The sequence below is a fragment of the Solanum tuberosum genome, unplaced genomic scaffold (genome assembly GCF_000226075.1).
Source record: "Solanum tuberosum cultivar DM 1-3 516 R44 unplaced genomic scaffold, SolTub_3.0 scf00563, whole genome shotgun sequence".
Classification (NCBI taxonomy): domain Eukaryota; kingdom Viridiplantae; phylum Streptophyta; class Magnoliopsida; order Solanales; family Solanaceae; genus Solanum; species Solanum tuberosum.
Genome location: NW_006239523.1, coordinates 107,034 through 117,822, shown reverse-complemented (window position 1 = coordinate 117,822; position 10,789 = coordinate 107,034).

The window sequence follows — 10,789 nt, the reverse complement described above, 5'->3', positions numbered from 1 at the left end:
TTATATTTTGATTAAGACTGAACGAAAACTGACTTGAAACAGAGTTATTGTTTTCGCAACCTTCTCTATGTAGAAGACCTTCGCTATAGAGAACCTACGTGACCTGGACCACTTTTTCCAGGGAACCAAACCAATTGTTCGCTATGGAGAACCTCACCAACATGTGAGCCTTTACTATGTCGAAGACTAATTTCACTATAGCAAAAACTTTTTTACTATAGCTACGCCTGATAGGATTTCTAAAACTCAATTTTCATTTTCAATTTTTTACCAACTCTTAACCCATGCAAACCTATACAAGGATACTATGGTCCTAAATACTCATAATAACGGGACAAATCATTACATTGGCTCCCCTCTCTTTTTTATTTCTCCTGTTTCGACTCATTTTTCCTTCAATTCTTTTCATTACTACACCGTTTTATAATTCTATACAACAAAATATAATATTAAGTACAAAATAATATAATCACTGTTCAAAAGATAATTTAAAATACTATTATGTGTGGATAATAATGATTTTTTGTCCTATCATCATAAATGAATCAATTTTACTCTTTTATAAAACTTATATGTCATGAATTTTCTTCTAAATTCAAATTTGAGTATCTTCACTTATATAAATATGTATTATAAAATTCATTCTATACTTTAGAAATATTGTGTTTTCTCCTATTGTACTTAAGGATTATAATATATGGAGTGAGGTGTATTTGTGACACGTTCCGAGTCTACATCCTAAATGTGATCAATATTTGAAATTATTGTTAGCCCAAGCGAATCCTTTGTTATGAATCAGCCCCAGCCCAATAAAGATACCAACAAAGATATTGCACAAATAGATATTGGACCAAGTAGGCCCAACAAAAGCAATAAGGCCAGGCCTTCACAAAGGATAATCTGGGATCCAGACTAAGGGTACGTTGATTGTAGTTAAATAGATTAGGGGATCACTATCAGAGGGCATCGCATGAATTATGTGCAAAGGCAGTTTCTTTGTTTCTCATCCCCAATTCTAGAGTCTAAGTTTCTCATCCTCATTCTTATCTCTATCCTTAGTTACTTGCTATTTCAATATTTCCATTGTAATTCAATAGTTTGATTATTGCAACTAGAATCTTAAAGTTGTAATACTGTTTCAGTGCTCTTATTAATATAGAATCATGGTGTGTGCATTGCTACTTGTCTAATGGGTCATGTGTTATCTATAACTACATTGCAATTCCCTGTCCATCAATCAAATATAAACTAATCGTCGATGCATATTATGTTGTAACGTTTTGGTGGCCAACTTCGAGCAAACATCAGTTTGGCGACACGATGTCAAAATTAATCTTAACTACAAAATTGAGATCTGCTACATGGTGATTGATCAGGCCAAATTCCGCAAGCTATTGGATGACATGGAACACGCTGCATCTAACCTTAAGTTTGCGCATTTCAAGGATAACTTGAAGCATCTTCACTACATTTCTTTACTCTCATTGGCTTACTTTGTGGGAAGTTCAACTAGAATTGTCCGTTTAAACAAATGGGTTTCTGTACAGCGGCTTAAGGATAATGTACAAATGCCTAGGACTAACAATGTGTCATTGATGGGAAATTATGGGCTGCAAGATGGAGGGTGTATTGATTTAATTATGTTCAAACACTTGGTGGTGGTCAACAATGATGCCGGAGATGGACTACAACTTAGTTTGCCTCTATTTTGTGTTCTTATTATGTTAAGCTGGAGTGTGAGTGAGCATCTTGCAAATTTTGAAGTTGTTGTTGAACTGGATCATATTAGGGTTGTTAGCAGAGCAACCTATATTATGACGTCCATTCTAAGGATATTGTGGCCTAGGGGACATTTAGAAAAACTACAGGATTTTTCTTGTCACAACCATGTCCAACAAGCAGTAAACTATGTTGACACAATATACAAAGCTTGGTATGAAGCTCTTGATTTTTCTCGAAAGGGACTTGCAGGTGCTTGCCGTCAAATGTACTTCGTCCAACTTAAAGTCAATGTAACTGCACCTAGATTACCAATGCTTTCATTGGCGAGATCTTTTGACTTGAACCTTGAGGACAAGGTTCTTATTGAGGACTAGAGTATTGTTATGAATCAGCCCTAACCCAATAAAGATACCAACAAAGATATTGCACAAATAGATATTGGACCAAGTAGTCCCAACAAAAGCAATAAGGCCAGGCCTTCACAAAGGATAATCTGGGATCTAGACCGAGGGTACGTTGATTGCAGTTAAATAGATTAGGGCATCACTATCAGAGGGCATCGTATGAATTATGTGCAAAGGCAGTTTTTGTGTTTCTCATCCCCAATTCTAGAGTCTAAGTTTCTCATCCCCATTCTTATCTCTATCCTTAGTTACTTGTTATTTCAATATTTCCATTGTAATTCGGTAGTTTGATTATTGCAACTAGAATATTAAAGTTGTAATACTGTTTCAGTGCTCTTATTAATATAGTGAGGATTTGGTTTGTTTCATCCTTGGTCTAGCATATTATAAGATTGACTACTAACCGATGCGGAAGCTAAGATATATAGTTATAGCCAAGCTATTGAATATTGAACCATCTTTTATAAACAAAGAATACTAAAACATTTGAGCAAAAGTTTGAAATATAACTGAAACTACTAATGTGTATGACCCATGGCTGTGTCAAATAAGCCTCTAAAACAATTGAGTTGGATAAGTTTACAAGGATAAGACCCCGGGCTTCCTGAAACCCAACACAACTTAACTGAATAAAATCTTTTCAATCGTAACTGAAGTCCTTTGAATGTGAGGAGGACTCACCACAAGCTAAAAGTAGATGAACTAAGTGGAACGTCTACTTGTAAATCTGAATCAAAGTATTGAAATGTACATCATTTAACAATGTAGTTCAAAGTAGCATCAATACATGAAATATATTGGCATGTAAGGTAAGAATTGAGAACAACACTTACACAACAAGTGAAAGAACTACAAATCTGAGCATGAGTAATATACAACTGATAATTGAAGGAATGAGACTCAAAACTGTGACATGAAATAATATTTCAAAAAGAAAAATACATGTTTGAGATCATAATTTGCAAAATCATATCAGAAAGGATGCATTCTATCTGAAATATTATAATGATTATATTAAGAAAAAATATATTTAAAATTGGATTCAAGTCTTTTAGTGGGAGTTTTCCTTAATCGACTTATACCATGTGATCTCATGATGCACCAATGAATGCCCCAATTGGGAGGGTGCCTTATACCTTGTCAGGGTATATGATTTTTTTTGTCTAATATGAATCTACTAATTAAACCTTAAAGGGCTAAAGGAGTTGAGCGATAAAAAAGGTGAAACATAATCATATGGTGTCATGTAGTTCTAGAACTTGGAAATTCTAGAACTCATGTTCACTTAGTATTACATACTACTCCCCAAACATACTATCTATATAGCTCATAAATATGTTAAGCTTATCTAGATGCTTACATAAATCTTGCTCAAAATCTCTTTCTAAAACATATCTAGCTGTGAAACTATATCCAAATATATGAGACTAAACTCAAATCTTTCTTTTTAAATTAAAATCATATGCTGGAATTTCTTTCTAAAACATATCTTTCAAACCAAAAAAATTTCTAGAACATCCATAACTTGTAGATTCTCAAAATAGCTTTCATAATAACATAAAGTCTCTGCAATCATGTTTTGAAATATAAGCTTCAAGAATCATAAATAAAATCATGTCAAGAACTAATAAGGATGACAATAGAAAACCTTGTAAAGCATAAAGATGAATTACACAATAGTCAATAATTGATAATCATGAGTAAATAGTTCAAGAAATCATGCAATTGGACATAACAAGGGTGAATTTGAAAGTGGGTTTATAAACCCCAACTATAAAATTAAATTCATGAAAATTGATGAGTTTTGGACATGAGGATGATAAGAATTCCTCATTAAAGTCCTACATATCTTAATTTTGAAGTTTGAGGAAAATTCACGATTGAGATATTTAAAATTCTTGTAGATCTTGTTCTTTGAAGTGTTGGGAAAAAAGAGTAGAAGAGTTTGTCATAACTTGTGAAATCTCATTGAATTTGACTTTTGGAGGAAGTTAATAGTCATGGATTAGGCTTATGGGATAAAGAAAAGATGAAAAAACACCTCCTCAAAATATGAAAAGATGATATATAAAACTAAAAGAATTTCGGAGCAAACGTGCAGGGTTACACAACTATTCGCGCAGGCGGGGAAGTAGCATTGACCTTACCGTGAGGTCGCATGACAGAAGTGTTCTTAGTGCGGCAGTTCACACGACTGTGTAGTGCCGATAAAATGGGCATACCTTTCAGTACATAATTTGGATTGACAAATGGTCAAAGACATTGAAAAGAAAATTTCAAAGCCAGTCATTTAGTTGGTATTAGGCATAGAACTCTTGATATGCTAGGAGTTTCTTATGACCTTAATTTATATTCAATACACTTTACACACTTATGATTGAGCCTTAGTACCCATGGACAACTAAAAATAACTCATTATGAACCTATACACCTACGAAGAATTATTAGAATTTTAGCGTATATTTTTTTTGGGTGTTCTGAAAATATCTATGTCTTGGAGCAATAACGTAATTGTCATGACCAAGACCGTCGTGATTGGCATGCACACTAACCATCCGGTAGGAGAACCACTACTACAACCCAAACCAAGCAATCAATCTAAAAACTAAGACATATAAGTCAAATACTAAGGAAAGAAATTAGAGTTTCCATAAACTCTAACAAAAGTTCAACAATAACTAACAAATGCGGAAGAATTAACCTAGAACCTGAAAGTCAATGTACCAAAACTCTACTAACGACAAGTCTAAGAACAAGAGGTACAACCCCAAAACTATCAACACCTTAAACAAAAAGACTGAGTCCGAAAAGAGTGGACTTAAACAAGGAAGATCCATGGTAGCCTGAAAGAACTGGCTCACCCTTGAATCCAGTCACGCTCATAGTCACCTAGCTAGGGTCTATCAATAGCCACCTGAAGATGCCATATACTCAACAAAGAAAGAGCAAGTGCAGTATCAGTACACAACCACCGGGTACTGCAAGGATCACGCGGTTATCCCACTAAGTGTAACATACATTAGTTAATACAACAATATAATCACATGCACATATCGAACATATACAATATCATCAACATATACGAACAATGAACAACTTCACGATTCTCACATATCACACTTATATGAATTTAGAGCAACATACCGTCTTCCAATATCAATCATCATTAGTTATGAGCGAACTTATCACAAGTAGATACATAACACAATTCAATGGTCCACTCACGTAACCCAATTCAATGGTCCTCTCATGGAACCCAAACCTAAACAGTTAGCATGCCGGAACGTGGCAATTCGATCCAAGTTAGTTATGCTAGAATGTGGCAGCCGATCCCATGTTTATGCCGGAACGTGGCAATCCAATCCAAATTAGTGTGTCGAATCGTGACACCCGCCCATTCAACAAACCACAGTCACAATCACAATGTATATTCTCACAATCATACAACAAGAGGTGATTCATGACATACAATTATTCAATTATCCTCATTTACAACAAGTGTGATCAATAATGAAACATTCACATATATACATGTATCATAATGAAGCAAGAACAAACATACATCACACAATCATAGAATCACAACCATCACCTACCTCAAATCCAAGCTTGAATCCCCTAAGGTACTTGAATCTTCCCTTTCCGGATTCTTTCCGCCTGTTCTAGGTCTACAAACAACAATTTACATGCAAGGATCAACAATCAAAGGTCTAATTATCCGGAATATAACAAACCCAATAACCTTAGACCAAACCCAAGATCCTACTACCCAATTTAGGGCTTTTTCCACCATAAATTCTAGATCAAAACCCTCCGCCATCGATAATGACCCACTAGACTACGTTTTACGGATCGAAAAATAGATTCGGGGAGTTAAAACCTTACCTTTAGCCTCAAGAATGGTGAAAAATGGTCAAGAATTCGCCTGAGGTCGTCTCCTTAGCTCTAAAAATCAAAAAGTGCCAAATAAGGTCGTTTAGGGGTTTATTAACGATTTTAAGTCACGTCTGGCCCGCCATGGAGGACCCATCCCGCTACAGCGGCCCCACTCTAGTGGCTCCAATCCCGCTCTGGCGGTCTACATGGAGACAAAATGTTACCCGTTCACGCTAAGATTATTTTCGGGAGTTCTACTCACCCAAATTCAATTCCGTAAAGTTGTACGGATTCCTTAACATCTTAGCTATCTACTCATGTGGTCCAAATCATAATTAGATCTCTCATTAATTACCAAATTTCCCTACACCTTAATGATTCCAATTTCGTCCAACTCTAGCCTAGGTTGGGAAATTCCAAGTTACTACGAAAAAGTTTTCTTACCCCAATTCTTTCTTCATTGTCTTTTCCCTAACGACGGAATCAGGTCATTACAGTAATATTGGTGCATGCATCATCTCGTCATAATGCAATGATATGTAATTATTTAATATTTGATATATAATATGGTATTCCATTTATAAAAAGAATAATGTCCAATTCACATAGATTGTCTTATCTTCATTGTTGATGTAATTATTAACTTGCCTTTTCTAACAATAGTTAATTATCACTCTCATATGATAAAATCAAAAGTTTTGATTGACTTCACGTGTTTAAGAAGTTAAAATGATTTTAATTGAAGTTAATTCACATTGAACAAGCACGCACATATTTAGCTTTTTTCTAAATAGAAAATAATGTACTTTTCATAAAAAAGAAAGGGAGAAGGCATAAGTACCCCCTAGACTATGACCGAAATTCCAGAGACACTCCTTAACTAAACTAAGGTCCTATTACCCCCATGAACTCATTTTATATATAATATTATTGTACACCTTTTGGCTTATGTGGCACACCCCGTGACTCCATGCAGTTGAGGCGCGTGAGATATATTTGGATGCCACGTAAGCCAAAAAAGTGTACAAAATTACAAAAAAAATGAGTTCAGGGGTAATAGAACCTTAGTTTAGTTAAAATGTGTCTCTGGGATTTGAGTCATAGTCTAGGGATGTACTTCTACCTTTTCCCAAACAGAATTAGATTGCATCATATCTCAAATATAGAAAGAAAATTTAGATTTTTTGCCAAGCTTCAACCAATAATGAAAACCATTTGAAAGTTTTAGGATATTTTTTAGTTGAATCACGCCAAAGTCATACATTCGCTAATTATGTTATTATCTTATATTGCTTGTACAAATGAGCTCTAAAGTTTTAACCAGATTCAGATATATTCTCACTTCTCCCTACTTCCATGCAAATCCTATCTTAGCCAACTATGTATACGTCGTGTGCTGATAGAGGCAGACCCACATGATTTGGTGGGGTGTACATGCACCGATTAACTTCGGAGAATATCATGTGTATATATGTATATCTATTTTGAGAAATTGACAAAAAGTAGGAGGATTATAATTAATAGTGCACCCATGAGGAGCATATGATTGCCCTTGTGCTACTGGTACAAGCCAGAGGAACCACCGGACCATGGTTTGATCCAGCTAGTGCCCTATTTCATTGTTTTTATTTTAAGCTAGCTTAGAGCTCATATTTTCCATTGGTGGTCATGGTGCATTCGAAGTCTTCAAATCCTGAGTTCACCTCTGCCATTTTATAGTCTACATCTGGTGGTCAATCAGGCATCACATTATCACCCACATGTCAATTCCCACTCATTCCTACTCTGAAAGACATCACAACAACTACAAAGACCCAACCCTCCCATTAATCTGAAAGAGAAATGTTTCATTCAAATAGAAACAATGACAATGATTAATGGAGAATGAGTTGTACAATAGACATATGCAAAGGTTACACAGATGAACATAATTGATAATGTTCAATATGAAATAGTATGTGAATTTTCTTATGGTTGTCTATCATTAGAGAAATTTCATACTTTAATCCCTCAACAATGTTGAACAAAAGGAGAATGCTCGATTGGATTTTATTCATAGTCGATATGTGTTCATTAGATTTATATTCCTAAAAGACTTTTAAAACATCATGTCAAAGGAATGAGGAAAGGATGAAAACACCACTCCTCTAAACGTGAAATTAAAGAAGATTAAACTAAAAGAATTTCATAGCAAACGTGCGCGGTCGCACAACCGAACCTAGGTCGTGCGGTTGTTCGCTTAGTCGTGAAAGTAGCATTGACCTTTACTGCGCGGTTGCGTGACATAAGTCTTCTTCGTGCGATGGTTCGTGCAATGTGTAGTGGCCATTAACATGGACTTAACTATTTCTAGCACATAATTTAGATTGACAAATGGTCAAAAACATTGGAAAGAAAATTTCAAGACCTATCATTTGGTTGGTATTAGGCACAAAACTCTTCATATGCTAGGAGTTCCTTATGACCTTAATTAATTCATATCCAATATACTTTACATACTTATGATTGAACCTTAGCACCGATGGACAATTAAAAATATGTAATGACTCGATTGGTCATTTTTTGAAAGTTTATGAATTTACAGTTTTGCCCCATTCGATTTTGACCCTGAGTCTTTTATGATTGAGTTTTGAAAGTTGATTTCAAACTTTGAGTTGAAAGTTGAGTATTTTGTAAGTTCTAAGCTTGAAAGGCTAATGTTGTTAAGAAAGTGGTTTCCTGTGTCTTTTGGAGTTTCAAGTGTCGGAATGTAATTCTGTCGATTTCATCAATACCAAAATGTAGAATTTGGTCGGTGAGAGTTGTCATTTTCAAAGTTGAAGTTTTTTTGAGGATTTAAGATCCTAAGTTGAAAATTATTGAGAAATTACCCTTTGGGTTGACTTTGGTCAACATTCGGGGTTCGAATTCTTGGATCGGAATTCTGAGAATTTTGTTGGATTCGAGAGATGATTTCAGGCAAGGAGAGGTCTTGGTTTATTTTTGAGAGGTTCTGAGCATTTTTTTGGCCTTTTTAGGCGTATGTTAGTTTCTTGTGGTTTCACGGATGTCGAGTTAAGAAGACCTCATATTCATGTTTTGACAATTCCATTGAGTCCGAAACGTTGAGTAATCAATTTGTTTGTATGATTTGTGTGTATGAGGTTCCAAACAAACCCTGATGGTCCTTTGATGTTTTCAGAGGTGGCATATTTTCTGGTGCATGGAATCTGTTGTGCTTCGCGTTTGTGAAGGAGTGGTCACTCTCGCTATCTTCGTGAAAGCGAAGGTCTGATCGCGAAAGTGAAGGGCCAGGTGGCCTGACCATCACGATCGCGAAGAGTTGGTCGCTTTCACGACCTTCGTTAAAGAGAAGACCCTGACTTTTAAGGGGTTCACTTTTGTGAACCCAGGGTTGCTTTGGTAATATCAAAGGGGGGCATTGACCTGCTATTTTTGGGGTTTAAGTCCTATTTTTCATTTTTGAGCTTGGTAAACTCTTGAAGGCAATTTTGAAGAGATTTTTTTGTGCTAAATCTTTTGTGGTCCCGAAACTTCATTTTTCTTTGATTATTTATGGATTTTAACATCAAAATTTGGGATTTTGATTGGTAAATGACAAGGTTTTCAAGAACTCGAGCCCTAAACTAAAATGGAGATTGTGAACTGATTTAAGTCCTTTTTTGAAATGGTTTTCACCAATGGATTCCAAATGCCATGGGTAATGATTTGAAGTAAAGAATTTCAATTCAAACATTATTTTTGGAATCAGGTTTTGAGTTGATTGACCCATTTTTCAAAGTAAATGATGCGGGTATTATTATTTTCAAAATTTTATTGTGAATACTTGTTTGTTATAAATTGTGTGGCTTTAGATATTGGTCGGAAGGGGAAGACTCAAGTCTTGGAGTGACTAATTAGTTGAATTAAGGCAAATGATCTCCCAAACCTTGTATTCTAGTAAAATTCGTGTATTTTTTCTTTATTGTGTATGTTGGGAGTAATGAGGATGAGGTAATGGGTTCATTGGTCCACTTGATTGAACTTAATTAATAAAAATGGGGATTAAATAAAAGGTTATGGTTTGATAAAAATACTTTGTGAATTGCCTTGTTGTGTCCCCTATTTGATTGATTAATGAAATGCTTTGATGGTATGAATGTGAACTTGAATTGCTGGAATTGTTATCTCTTTCTTATGGTGTGAGTTTGCTTATGTGCATTGATTGTTGTACACCGTGATGAGGCGTGTGATGTAAAGCCGATGGAAAATGGGTTCGACTAGTGCATTATATAGAGCCGATGGGAAATGGTTCTGGATAGTGATATGATATAAATCGATGAAAAATAATTCCTGCTAGTGATACAAAGTCGATGAGAAATTATTCCGGCTAGTGATACAAAACCAATGAGAAATGGTTCCGGCTAGTTATACAAAGCCGATGGGAAATAGTTTCGGCTAAAGATATGATATAAAGACGATGATAAATGATTTCGGCTAGTGATATTTTATAAAGCCGATGTAAAATGGTTCCGATTAATGATATTGTTTCGAAGGGAAATGATTCCGGCAAGAGTTTGATTATTATGATTTGATGCTTATGTTTGACATACTTGTTAATAGTGATTGATGCAGTTGTTACTTGTGATCGATCTACTTGAAATTGAGAATAACTTACTTGATACATGTTGATTGTTGAATTGTGACTATTGAACTGTGATTATTGAGCCATATGAGTCGTGTAATACAGAACTGTTAGGTTGGGCTGATTTCTATGCAGGTTGTAATTTGAGAAGGTTCGGTTGGGA